Below are 14,523 nucleotides of genomic sequence, written 5' to 3'. Positions count from 1 at the left end.
CCTGTGGACAGGATAAGGCTTGTTTGGAGCTTAGAGACAAAAATTATTCAAGGTTAAAAACACATGAATGCCCCAACTACGTCATCAAGAAAGCAGACTGAAAGAACGTCTTCCCCCGCCGTTCCTGGAGTGAAAGAATGCGCTCCCGGCGCCCGGGCGGAACAAAGGCGCCTTCAGGTAGCCCGCTCCCGCACCCTCTCCACGGGGCTCCTCGCCATCCTCTTAAACCCCGAGCCCAGGAGACCCATCCTCGCCGGGGTTCCCGGCCCCCTCCTGGGGAGGGCCTTTGATCTCCCGGGCTAGTGGCAGATGGGACAATTTAACTGCTTGGAACAGGTGCAGCGAGTTTGCTTGACAGGTCGGGGCTTTTATTTCTAGCACATTAGCCGGGCGCATACAAATGGGTTTTTGACAGATTCAAGCAGGTAAAATAGCACCGAGGCTCTGCGAAAGCGCGGTCACACCTGCCGAGGTGGCACAATTGCAAAAACGCGGCATAAATTAAAAACAGGTAAAATCTCGGAGCTCCCTGCTGCAGGAGGCTCTGGGTTTGGGTTTTTGTTGTTGTTTTGCTTTTTACTACTTGCAAAGGTGGTGTATTGGGGTGGGAGGGTATTCTCCGTCGAGTAAACACCAAACTACTTGATCTCTTCGGGCTCAAAAGAAGCAGGGCTTGGTCGGGGTGGTTCCCAGCTATCCTCATGTGGAGGTGGCTTGTCACACTTCACTGATACTCGCTGTGACTGAGAAGAGGGGAATAAAGCGAGCCCCCCGCAGCCCCCGCCCCTCGTTTCCCTCCCGCCGCCATTCTTCTTCTCCAGGTGAAGATTAGGATCTACAAATTGTGCTTAGCTAATGAAATAGTTCGCCTATTGAGCAAAGTTTGGTAAATAGCGGCCTTCTGAGGACAGTCCATAGAATTAAGAAGTAGCTGGTCACACTAGTCAGTCTTCTCCGATGGGGAAAAAACGATTTTGGACACTCGACCCTTGGTCAGTTAACTCCTATTTTTCTCGATTCCTTTTGTGAAAGGGCACATTGAAAAAAGACTAAAGTTGCGAAACATTATTTGGCAGTAGTTTTTCTTCTGTTTTACGCATGTGTTCGTGGTAAAAAAAAAAGTCTTAATGATTTAAGCTTGTTCCCTTTCCCTATTTCCATTTCCATCTTGATTTTTTTTTTCTTCTGAAGGTTTTGAGAATGCTTTTTCATGGGCAAGAACCTTAGGCATCATAGTTAAAAGCCTCGGCTCCTTGAGAAGGAGGCTGCTTGCTCCTTCCTTGACTTGTGTTTCTAGACCAAGAAAAATTAAACATCATCTCCTGCCTTTTTCTTGGCCTTGCTGCTCACTAATGGACTGGGAGAGACAGCACTTACAAGTCAGAGCAGCACTCAAGAGTCCAACCCGCAAAGGAGGATGCCTCCTGACAATGACACCTCTCTCGAGGCCCCGGCATTCTCTGTGTTGAGATCACAATCCTGGGCCAGCATTGTGTAGAATGACCGCCGAGGACGCTGAAGTCTGCCCCACGGTTTTATAGAGGAAGGGACTCTAAAGGAGGGAAACCAAGGACCAGCTACTCAAAGTGAGTTGTGTTGTCAATCCTTTCTATTTGTTTGCTCCTTGGATGAACTCATCCAGCACCATTGAGAGTGAGAGCTGTGGTGTGGGAGGCCATATGAAGACATGATGGCTGTTCAGAACGGGGCCCAAGAAGACCTCTGTGGGACAAGGATGTGTGCGTGTGCGCACACAAAGAGAGATTATGGAGTTAATGAACAGTTAGTTGGGTAGCACACGAAACACTAATACTTTACAGGGCACCGAGTGAAAGGTTCAGGCATTACGCTGGCCTGCCCTGCTACCTGGCAGGATGCACTCAGGCAACACTCTGGCCAGCTCAGAGTTCTGTGAGAACCATGTAGGTGCAAAGGACCCTTTTAAGGGACTGACCCCTGCCTGCTTACGATCTCTTACTCTCATCTTCCTCTCCATCTCCTCTCCTCTCTGTCTCTCTGTCTCTCATATCTTATCTCTCTCTCAGCTCTGCATGGGTGGGTTACCTCTCACCCCCCTTTCCCTCCCTGTCTACCAATAAAACTCCACTACCAAAAACTTCTCTGTGTAGCCCTCGCTGTCCTGGGACTTGTTCAGTAGAACAGGCTGGCCTCACGATCACAGAGATCCACCTGCCTCTGCCTCTTGGGTGCTGGGATTAAAGGCATGTACCACCACACTGGGCCCAGGAAGAAGGTTTTAAGCAAAATATGTATTAATAAATGGATGTTTACCTGGCCATGGAAGAGAACATGAATATATAAAGCATAGATCAAAGATGATAAGGGATTCAAACTGTTTGGACAGTGCGAAAATGCATAGTATAGGTGTCAAAAGGATGAGCCTAGGAAGAAAGTGCCTGGTTCTTGGTGGTCGTGGTATGCTGCAGAGCCCGCACAGCAACTCTGTGAAGACTGGACAGCTGTCTGAGGGTGTCTGGGTGACAGAAAAGAGGAAGCCTGTGTCCCGGTGTGAGATTTCCTTCTACACCAGTCCTGGAATACTAATTCTGAGACAGGTTCGTAGGAGAGAAGCAACTTCTATACTGTCCCGGTCCCCAAATTTCTGGTCACCATCATGGCTGCTTGAACCTGGTCAAATGAAGCAGAGTATATATGCATGTTCAGATGACTACGGTCGTCACCACCCCCACCCCCACCCCCCCCACCCCCCGTGAATACAAGAGAAAGGCTCTGCTCTCAGGTAGACAGGTTGGTGCCATCATTGCAAGATGCCAAACTGTCAGTCACCTGTGCTATCCTGTGGTGCAAAGTAAAATTGCAATACTGCCTTTGTCTTTTTTTTTAATCTGGGGCTTTCTAAATTTAATTTTTGCATTTATTTTCTATGTATGTGCATGCATGCATACGTGCGTGCATGCATGCGTGTGTGTGTGTGTGTGTGTGTGTGTGTGTGTGTGTGTGTGTGAAAACTAGAGAGAAACTTTGGAGAGTTAGTTCTTTCCTTCCACCAAGTGGTTTTCCACAGAGCTCAGGCCACCAGGCATAGCAGCAAGCACTCTTACCCACTAAGTATCTCATAAGTCTCCTCTTCCTGCTTTTAAATGGTTGAAACATGTACAAGCAATCTCTGACTGTGATGTCTTAAATTTATGAACTTAGAAATGACGTGGTTTCAGAAGTTCCCAGGCTTTGGGATTATGAATTTTCTAATGCATGACTTTAGAGGTATCTATTACGATTATTCCAGATACCCTGTGTGTAGTGACCAGCCTCCCTTAGCAGCCGTGACAGGCTAACATGTGCTCTTCTGACCTTGCTGCTCCTGTCCTGGTCACTAGGAGGTCAGATGCCCTCCTCGTGGCAAGGAGCCAATCAGGAGTTAGCTGGCGGGGCTGTGCTTTATGTCTCTGGGTGAGCTTTATGGACAAGTGCACAACAGTGACATGCAAGAGCATAGCAACTGCCTTGGGAGGGCCTATGGGCCGTAACAACCAGTTGACCAATCAACATAGGGCAGGTTGTCCAAGCATGGAAGTGCACCAATCCTGAGACTGTTTCATATCCCTAGACACTCCCCTTACGCTGCCCTATAAGATCCCTGCCTCAAGGTTGCTCAGGGTCTTTTCTCCAGCCATCCGCCATGGCGGGGTGAAGGGCCCAAGCTAATAGGGTTAGCTTGTTAAATAACTTTAATAAAAAACTCTTTGCTTTTGCATTGAAATGGGCTTCTTGGTGATTTCGGGGTTCAGATTTGGGCACAACACTGCATAATGTATCTGGCGCTCTAGCTGAAAGGGCTAACTAAAACTTGGTTGAGCAGTTGGTCAAACTCTGGGACATCAGAGACTTTAGACACCCTGCCTGAGAACCTCTGCCTAGCATGTAGTCAGTGGGAAGTTCTGCCCATTCTACCTTGGGTGGGACCTGCTGCTGAGGCACTGTCTTCCCTCAGTGCTTGCTTTTATCAGGGAACGATCTAATCAGACCTTAACCCATGAGTTAGCCGTTTTCACTGGTGTCACCTGGTTTTATTTTCCTCTCAGCCCCGTCCTTTGTCTGTCTACCACTAGAATGTAACCTTCATGTCCTCCACCCGCAGGTCCCAGGATGGCCACTTGTTTGATTTTACTCCTTCCGGGAGTCAGACGGCATTATCTTGCAGCCATCCGGCACACTGCATTCAACAGGGATACAGGTAATGGCATTCGCCTTAGTGATGCATCTTGTTGACTTCAAATGAAGTAAGTGCCTGCCTGGCACTCTTGCTGATTCAGGTGTGCTCCTGAGTCCTCCCTGTTGAGTAGCCCCGAGGAAGCTCCTTCCCAAACCTCCCAGGGAGGGAGAAAGATGCCTGACCTTGTCAACAGAGGAAGGCCTTCTTTTCAAGAGCTTCTGGGCCGGTGGCTCAACCCCACAGGTGCACTTAACCTGCTGATTTCTGTTGGAAATATCTGGCACTGTTGGAAGCTAAGAAGCCATGACACAATTCTTTTCAGAAAGGTACATTAGAAATGGAGTTAAAAAAATGTTAGGATTTTTTTACAGTGGGTTAAGATAACTAAATTAAACTCTGTAGCCTTAAGGACTCCAGTCAGGTTCTCAAATCCTCTTAACCATTGCCACACTGGCTTCTTTCCCTGGGCCTGGCTGTGTCACATTGAGCTTCCTCAGGATCTAAGCATTTTTGATGGCTGCTTTCACTCTACAGCAACTGTATGCAGGATCCTATTTGCCCTCTCTTGTATGGGTGGGTGAGCTGAGTTGGAGTGTCTCTAAAAGATGTGTGTTACAATGCTTGGTAACCAACCAGGTGCTATTGGCAGGTGGTGGAAACTTTGTGAGCATACACTTGAGAAGCAGGTTAGGACTCACTCAACTCAGCCCCTTCCATAATATGCTGCTGTACTGTAGTGACCAGCCTCCCCATTTCAGCAGCCATGACAGGCTACCATGTGCTCATCTGACCTTGCTGCTCCGGTCCTGTCCTGGTCACTAGGAGGTCGGATACCTCCTCGTGGCAAGGAGCCAATCAGAAGTTAGCTGGCGGGGCTGTGCTTTACGGCTCTGGGTGTGCTTTACAGTACAAGTGCACAACAGTGACGTGCAGAGCATAGTAACCACCATGGGAGGGCCTGTGGGCCATAACAACCTGTTGACCAATCAACACAGGGAAGGTCGTCCAAACTTAGAAGCGCACCAATCCTGAGACTGTTTCATACCCCTAGACACTCCCTTTACGCTGCCCTTTAAGATCCCTGACTCGAGGTTGCTTGGGGTCTTTCTCCAACCATCAGCCTTGGTGGCGGGGTGAAGGGCCCAAGCTAATGGGTTTAGCTCGTTAAACATCTACAAGAAAAGACTCTTTGCTTTTGCATTGAAATGGGCCTCTTGGTGATTTGGGGGGGGTTAGAATTTGGGCACAACAGTACCACATGTCCAAAAGCAACAGGGCCATTGACTACAGACTAAATAAAGAAGCATCTTGAATCCTGGCTGCAGAAACTTTTCTTCTCCTATGCCGTCACAAATAAGGCTCTCAAACTCAACACCCCTCCCTTCTATTTCCTGTGCATCTCTATCCATCTGCCTCGATCTTATTCTCTAAGGTATTTTTTTTTCTATGTTCATTTCCTGTCATCTGGTTGCTTGCTCTGCCTCTTGACCTATAGTTGATGTCATTTAATCCTGTTTGCAATATTCAGGTAGAGAGCCCTTGGATTAAAGGTATGTTCTAGGGCTGATCCATATCACACCCAGACGCAGGTTTTTCCAGTGGATAGCACAATCTCAGGGTTCTGAGTGTGATAAAATATTCCCACAGCAATTAGGAGGTGTGGCCTTGTTGGAGTCGAAGTGTGCATCACTGGGGGGGGGGTGTTGAGTGTAGTTTTTTCCTTTCCTGCCACTTTGGTTCCTCCCCCCCTCCCCGCTAGCCGCCTAGACTCTGCCATAGTTGCAGTCCCCAAATAACCACAAGACACTGTATTAATTATGAAGACTTTTGGCTGTTTGCTTGGTTTCTGACTGGCTATCTCTGACTTAGTATTTACCCCATAATTGTTAATCTAAGTATGTCTCTTACCGGAGAAAGGGTCCGGGCCTCTTACTCGTCTGGCAGCTACATCGTGTCTGACTCTGCCTCTCTTTCTCAGAATCCTCCTTGACTCCTAGTCCCACCTATCTTGCTTCCCTATTGGCCAACAGTGCTTTATTCAACAACCAATAAGAGACAGATTTCAGAATGACATCTTCCATCAGGGGCAGGCTTTGAGGTTTCAGATGCTCAAGCCAGGCCCAGTCTCACTCTCTCTTCCTGCTGCCTGCTGATCCAGATGTAGACCTCTCAACTCCTCTTTAGTACCATGTCTGCCTGCCTGCCACCATGCTTCCTACCATGGTGACAATGGACTAAGCCTCTGAACTGTAAGCCTGCCCATGATAGGGAAGTCTTTCTGTGTATATGTAAATAAAGCTCTGTTCTTCAATAGGGAAGCAAGATAGGTGGGACTAGAAGTCTAGGAGGGCTCTGGGAAATGTAGAGAGTTGTCGCAATGTGATCCCCAGAGGAGACAACGCAAGTCTGGAGTTCTCGGAAAGATAAGTCCCTATAAAAACATATATTGGTGATTATGGGTTAATGATTAAGTCAGAGCTAGCCAATAGAAACCATAGCAAACAGCCAACAGCTTCATAATTAATATAGCATCTTGTGTGTTATTTGGGGGCTAAAGCAGCAGCAGGACCCAGGTGGGTTTCCACAACAAGCCCCAATTAGATGTTTTCCTTTACAAGAGTTGCCACGATCTCTTCACAGCAATAGGAACGTAACTAAGACATTAATCCATACAATATTACTTGTATATACGTGTTTTCAGGGTTGGCCATTTGGTGTTGGACAACTCATTGGTGTGTTTTTTTCCTGAAGAAGACTATTGCATCTGCGCTCAGCACTCCTCAGTTGCCTGCAGTTCTACATCTAGGGTTGAGGCCTCAGTGAGCTTTCTCCCTTCCCTGGTAGTTTGACTCTTGGTGTCATCCTCATTCAGGTCTTGTTCAGGCAGTCACATTGATGAGGCTGCCCGGGTATGGCCTCTCTGACACCCTATGATACAGTCTCACAGCAAAACTCCCTGTTCTACCAGCTCTTACAGTCTTAATCACCCCCTCTTCCGAAATGATGGCTGAGACTTGGGTGCAGGAGTTGTGTTTTAGGTGTATTAGTTAAACAGGTTCTCTCCTAACTTAGAGGCACGTTTAAGATTAAAGCCTTAATGAAAACTTTCCTTGTTTCTCAATGCTTCTAAGAGAAAATGCAAAATCTTCAGGTGTGATCCAAATGCCTGCAGCTTTGCTTCCTCTGTCTTCTGTATAAAACCCCATTCAGAGCCATTCCTTAGACTGGAATGTAGGGAGCTCCACTCTCCAAATGTTCTTCCCCAACCTGTTTTCGTGCTCAAATATTGCATTCCCCATTTGAAGTGTTGTTTTCTGAGGGGAGACTTATGTGGCCCAAGCTACACTTCAGTCTTGTGTTCCTCCTAGTCATAGCTTACCCAACTTGTCACCATCACTGCGTCCTGGCTCAGTGTGCAGATATAGAAGGATCCTGATGATGCATGATGAATGAATGCAAGATGGGACAGGCTGAGCCTTCAGTAAGTCAGACCATTACTATAGGGGGTTTATAATGAAAATAAGGAAAAGTAGCTCGAATTAGAGGGATATGTTTATGCAAGTGCTTGATGTAGCTATCTCAGTCTGGCAGGATGCCACCAGATACGGTTTGGAAATAAAAAAAAAATCAGTAGGGTAAACTAGTTTAAAAAATCCACTCTGCACATGAACATGTATTCACTCAAAACAATGAAATACTTAAAACCAAATCTAATAAAGATGTGCATGACTAGTGAACAAAGAAAACGTTGCAAAATTGGAAACCTGAAGGATGCATGTGATAGGATAAGTTCTTCTGTATACTGTGAATACATGTTTTTCTTATTGGTTGATGAATAAAAGCTGTTTTGGCTAATGGACAGGCAGGATGTAGCCAGAAAGGAAGGATAGGTGTGGATATCAGACTAAGAGAATTCTGGGAAGAGGAATGAGGGGGAATGTCCTTCTGCGTATACACTTCTCTTATTGGCTGATGAATAAAACACTGATTGGTCAGTAGCCAGGCAGGAAGGGTATGTGGGGTGATTAGACAAGGAGAATTCTGTGGAGAGGATGCAGAGAGTGAGTCAGCAGAGGGACACCATGTAGCTACCAGGAATGTATAACTCCCAAGCATTCTCCAGTAAGCCAAGACCATGTGCAGATTCATAGATTAATAGAAATGGGTTAATAAGAGAGAGCTACCAAATAGAAGCATAAGCCATCGGCCAAACAGTTTATAATTAATATAAGCCTCTGTGTGATTATTTGGGACTAAATGGCTGTGGGACCGGGTGGGCCAGAAAGTTTTGCCAACATACACAAGAATATTTGAATAAATGGAGAGATGTACCAAGCTCCTGGATGGACATCAGTCTTGTAAAATGTAATCTTTGTTAAACTGATGTGTCTCGTAAATCATGTGCAATCAAAGTCCATTGGATTTGGGGGGATGGGGACTTTACAGCATGCCTTTGATATTTGCCTGGAAAAAGGAAGAATAACATCATTTAAGAAGAAGTTGGCAGGAAGATATGGTACTTGGTGTTAACTGTCCTTCGGATAGGCTGTAGGCTTGCCTGGGAGGTGGGCCTCTGGACAGGCCTGTGGCAGATGATATTGACTGCTTTAATGAATGTGGGAAGACTCCCCCATTGTGGGTGGAGTCATTCCTCATTTGGGATCCTGGACTGTAGGGAGGAGGGGAAGCCAAGCAGCAGCATGCAATCCTGGCCAGCTTTTGAATGACCAGCTGCTACAAACTCCTGCTGCCTCAGTTTCCCCACTGTGATGCACTTGGAACCTTGAGCTGTGAGTTAAAACAAACGCTTTCTCCCTTAGGTTGCTTTTTGTCAGACATAGAAACATAGGTAACACCCAGGGAGTTTGGCAAGGACGGATTACAAAAAAAAAGGCAAGACAAGGAGTATGGTTGGAATTGCTGAAACAGATCTGCAGGACCAGAGGCCCACCATAGCTAAGGGGGACATTTCCAAATCAATGTCAAAAGTGTGGCTTCTTTTCAGTAAATGTTGCTGGGTAATAACTGTTACAGATCATCAGGATAAGTTCTCAGCCCCCCTTCTATATCAGATGTGGCTGTCACAAATTGTTAATGAGCTGTAAGGTGTTGGAGAGATGGCTCAAGGGGTTTAGGGTACTTGCTGCTCTTTCAGGTGACCAGGGTTTGGTTCTCCAGCAACCATATGGTGACTCACAACCATCTGAAACTCTAGTTCCAAGTAATGCCCTCTTCTGATTTCTTAGAACAGCATATATGCACAAGGTGCAGAAGTATACATGCAGGCAAAATATTCATATGCATAAAAACTTTAAAAGTCTGAAAATATTTTTTTAATTTTTTTAAAATTTAGGTTAGGGACAATCTTGTTTCACATGTCAATCCCAGCTCCCTCTCCCTCACCAGGTCCCCCAGTCCTCCACCCAATCTCCACTCCAGAACCTGAAAATATTTTTTAAAAAGTAAATCAAAGTGAGAAATTTAAGAAAAGATGACCAGATTGGAAATATAGGTTTTAGTTCATCAAAGCTTGCCATAACCAAATTTTTGAAGAATCAATATTAGCCACAATAACCTTTAAAGATCTCTGATAACGAAATGAGCAAAAGACCAAATAAAGACAAATTCAAGCAAAATATCTGTAGGATCCAATGAGACATTAATACTTGTAGCATTACGTGTGTTTAGGATGCCTATAACTCCTGGCATTCATGAGACAGGAACTCAAATATTACTCACTCTACATTGAGCAGATGTTCCATAAATATTTTAAAAACAAATATGCCTTTTCAATATTGATACGGATTTCAGGTACTTAGAAAAAAACACACTATCGATGTGCTTCGTGTGGGGTTTTTTTGAGCAACATTTAGGTAATTACTACCAACGTGTCTTAAAAGTTTTAACTGGGGAGAAATGGCTCAGCAATTAAGAGAATTGTGACAGGAGATGCCATTCTGTAAATCTGTCTCATATTGATTATTGAATACAGCACTGTTGGCCAATAGGGAAGCAAGATAGGTGGGACTAGGAGTCAAGGAGGATTCTGAGAAAGAGAGGCAGAGTCAGACACGATGTAGCCGCCAGACGAGTAAGAGGCCTGGACCCTTTCTCCGGTAAGAGAAATACTTATATTAACAATTATGGGTTAATTACTTAAGTCAGAGCTAGCCAGTATGAAATAAGCAAACGGCCAACACCTTCATAATTAATATAGTGTCTTGTGTGTTATTTGGGGACTGCAGCTATGGCAGGACCTAGGTGGCTGGCAAGGAAAACTACACTCTACAGAACTGGCTGCTCTTGATAAGAAAGAACCCGAGTTCAGTGACCGACACCCACATGAAGGCTCACCATTGCCATCACTCCGGTTCCAGGAATCCAATACTTTCTTCTACTCTCCTCAGGCACCAGGCAAACACATGGTATACATTATATACACACAGCCAAAACACTCACACACATAAAAAAATAGATAAATCTTTTTCCAAAAGATGACAAAATAAGTTTGAATGGATATTTTATAATGTTGACCATAGATGGCCCAGTTTGCTGGGAATAAGCTGGTTCCCACGTCTGTGGCCATGGCATACTGAGTGACAGTGGTAGCCCCCAGTCACTCTCAGGACTGTGCTGGGTGAGGTGGCAGCCTTCATTCATGGCCCTAATGCTCAACGGTAGGTACACAGCTACGGAGCTACGCCACAAAATCCTGTTGAACTTATCCTTTCCAAAACTGCATGCAACTGTAAAATATCAGAACTGACTCATCGAAGAAAGAATAAGCCGGTGTTTAAGGTTGTTGACAGAGTACCAGAATCGCCTGGGAAACGTTCAAAAAGTATTGATGCTCAAGTTCCTCCTAGACCCACTGAGCCCGATTTTTATGAGGGGGGGGATCTGGTCCTCTGCCTTTTGTAACCTTTTCTAGTGACTGCAATGTGTAGCCGAGTGGGGATCTATTTAAATAATGCAAAACCTAGAACCGCAAAGTGGGCCACCACATTGAAGGGGACTGCATCTAGATCTCGCTGACTGACGAGGAGAGAGGGCGCCTCACTTAATTTTAAACATTGGCTTTTATTTTTGTGTATGTATCTGTGTGTGTGTGTGTGTGTGTGTGTGTGTGAGTGAGTGAGTGAGTAAGAGAAAGAGAGAGAGAGAAGGAGAGAGGGAGAAAGGAGAGAGGGAGAGGGAGATGAGAGAGGGAGAGGGAGAGAGAGAGAGCAAGAGACAGAGAGAGAGAGAGAGAGAGAGAGAGACAGAGAGAGAGAGACATAGAGGGAGAGAGAAAGAGAGAGACAGAGACAGAGGAGGGGGGTGGGGGAATGTGTGCTGGGCCCTGTAGAGGCCAGAAGAGGGTGTTGGCATATCAGGCAGTTGAAAGTCTCTCGATGTAGGTGTCAGAACTGAACTCAGGTCTGCTGGAAGACAGAGCTGATAGTAGCTGGTCCATCTCCTCTGCCCACCAAATCTCACTTCAGTTTCAAATTATATTTTTCACATGGTGGTGAAAATATGTAACGCTTGCCATTTCATTATTTTTAAGTATGTAGTTCAGCGGCTCTCAATATCCTCACAGCGTGTCTTGGTTACTATTCTATTGTTTCGAAGAGACATCATGATCAAGGCATTTTTTTTAAAGATGTATTTATTTATCACATGTACAGTGTTCTGACTGCATGTATGCCCACACACCAGAAGAGGGCAGCAGATCTCATTGTGGATGGTTGTGAACCGCCATGTGGTTGCTGGGAATTGAACTCAGGACCTGTGGAAGAGCAGTCAACGCTCTTAACCTCTCAGCCATCTCTCTAGCCCCCAAGGCAATTCTTATGCGAGAAAACATTTGATTGGGGGCTTGCTTACGGTTTCAGAGTGTTAGTCTGTGATCCTCATGGCAGGGAAGCCGGCAGGCCTGGCATTGGAGAAGGAGCTGAGAGTTTTACATCCTGATCCAGCATCAGCAGACAGAGAGACAGAGACACTGGGCCTGGTGTGGGCTTTTGAGTCCTCAAATCCACCCTTCTAAACACGGCCATAACTTCTAATCCTTCCTAAACAGTTTAACTAAAGGAGAGCAAACATTCAAACACTCTGGAGTGTGTGTGTGTGTGTGTGTGTGTGTGTGTGTGTGTGTATTCTCGCTCAAACCATCACACATTGTTGCTCAAATATTACCACTATTTGAACATGTGCATTTGAACTACATCCAAGTATATATTTCATTTCACTCAACATGTAGTGCAAGCATACATACACCAGTTCTGTATGATTAAGTTTCAAAAGGTAGATTAAATATAATAAAAATGGGTGTAGATTCCTTTTTAACCCCACCCTTCTACAGATATTAGTGCTGGATATTTGGGACTCCTTAGGCTTACTTCATTTCTAAGGTATTATCCAAAGAACCCAGAAGTCTCACCTTTGCAGTCCCCATGGGGTACTTAGAACGACTTCAACAAAACTTCGCAATGGTGTCACCTTATGCCCACTGTGGTGGTGGTGGGGTCCAGTCAAAAGCTGCTTTGGTGACATTTGCTATAGAGCAGAGCTCTGCCGATTTGGCCAAGTCTTGAATCTTGCTATGTAGTGGTCCTCCTGCCTCAGACTCCTGAGTGTCTAGACTACCCACGTGTACCATCATACCTGGCTTAATGCAGTGCTGGGGCTTGAACCCAGGGCTGCTTCTGTGCTAGGCAAGAGCTCTACACTCTCAGCCCCTTCCTCCCAACACGAAAAGTCAAGTGTGAGCTAACTGCTTCCAGGTTGGAGTCAGGGACTGTTTAAGACCACGAGACATTTCTATTCATTAGGTTTGCATGTTGAGGGATAAAATATGCCTGATGCAGCCGTATTTCTGTGAAAGCCGCTACAGGTTTATGGGGGTGCTAAAACGGTGCCACAAACATGGAAATTAGTGTCGGCATCTTATCAGATCATATTATATATGGCTCTTATTTTAGGGAAACATACGATGGCTATTTGGCACTTTCAGATAAGTAGGCTGGTTTTTCAAATTTCAATTCCTGTCAGATCCCCAGCCAATCTACCAGTCTGCTCCTCCACCAGCCTCTTTCCTAGACAAGCCGCGTTAAGCACCTCAGAAATATCAGATTAACATTAATGCCTCGTGGATTAGGGGCCAGACAAAAGTGGGCTTAGGAAAACACTGCAAGGGGAGTCAGAAGGTAGGTTTACCTCAGATCAGTTTCCTGCAGGCCAAGCTCTCAGGACTGTGAGGGACAAGAGGCCCACTTAAAAATGTCTGCCATTTTGAGCCTGGAGACTGTGAAACCCATGGAGGGGAAACCAGATAGCCTGGAGAGTGTTTGCAGCTCTCCTGGAAGGGGCTCCTGCATTCCAGCCGGAGGAGGATTTCCACTTTTCTTTTCTTTTCCTTTGTTCCCCACCCAGTTTCCCTTTTTTGTTTTTTGTTTTTTTTGTGTGTGTGTGTCTGCCCTCCCCCTCTGCATTAAGTCTGACTGTGAACTCTGAAGTTGTTCCTTTACCAGGGCCAGAACTCCAGAGTAGTGAAGTCATTATCTTCTGACAGGACGATGACTTTGGCTTATAGGTGTGAGGGGGGGAAAGCCCATCATATCAGCTATTCAACACACAAATGGAGACAAGGTGAAAAGCCAGCCAATACACGCTCTTGTCTTCAGTGTCATTTGCTGTGAGTTTATGACTTCCAACAGTTTTCGGGCATATGCAGATAGAAAAAAAATTGTAACCGTGGAGATGGCTGCATACATTTGCTCGTGTATAAAAATTCCTATGAGGAGGAGTGTTCATCTGCCTTCCTCGAAAGTTTCCTCTTTCCAGCCTCCTCAGAAGCACAAGGGATTCAATTCTTAGTGTCTATGATAGGCTGCTATTGAATTTAAATTTGCTCAAACTCATCACATTTTTCCAGGCACCTTTTCTGTATCTAGCTATCTTTGTCATCTTCTTGGTTTTTTTTTTTTCCCATTTGTTTTGTTTTTTCTTTTTAGGTTCTCAGGGCTTACTGAAGTTAGGCAATTAAAACTCCCTCAGGTCATTATTCTTACAGTCTAAAATCAAGCGTGTAATACTTCCATGCCTATAGGCTTTTAGAAACAAAGTCACTCATACGCCTGAGGTGGAAATTAATGACGCAATTGTTTATTTTCCTAAAAATTCAAGTGTGAGGCAGTAATATATTTTTAGATAAGATAAATGTCCACTCTATCACTGCAGATATATTTCTTATTCTGTGACTATGAAAACATGAACACGTTATGTAACTGGTGCCTCCCCTCTCACCCCATAAAGGAATTAATGGGGACAGGCACTGATAACTT

General features: G+C 45.3%; 1 long non-coding RNA gene across 2 annotated transcripts in view; it reads left to right on the top strand.

Annotated features, from left to right (window-relative positions):
• Nucleotides 1-400: 400 nt before the first annotated feature.
• LOC110343615 overlaps nucleotides 401-14,523 on the top strand; it is a 32,695-nt gene continuing 18,572 nt past the window's right edge. For both annotated transcript variants that reach the window (XR_002385911.2, XR_002385912.1), the window contains exons 1-3: nucleotides 401-511; nucleotides 1,192-1,586; nucleotides 4,121-4,216. This is a non-coding gene — a long non-coding RNA (uncharacterized LOC110343615). The remainder of the gene's footprint in view (nucleotides 512-1,191; nucleotides 1,587-4,120; nucleotides 4,217-14,523) is intronic.

This window comes from Mesocricetus auratus, unplaced genomic scaffold (genome assembly GCF_017639785.1).
Source record: "Mesocricetus auratus isolate SY011 unplaced genomic scaffold, BCM_Maur_2.0 Super-Scaffold_15014, whole genome shotgun sequence".
In the NCBI taxonomy this organism is placed as follows: Eukaryota; Metazoa; Chordata; class Mammalia; order Rodentia; family Cricetidae; genus Mesocricetus; species Mesocricetus auratus.
Note: the sequence above shows the minus strand (reverse complement) of the source record. Positions and strands in the feature narration are given on the sequence as shown.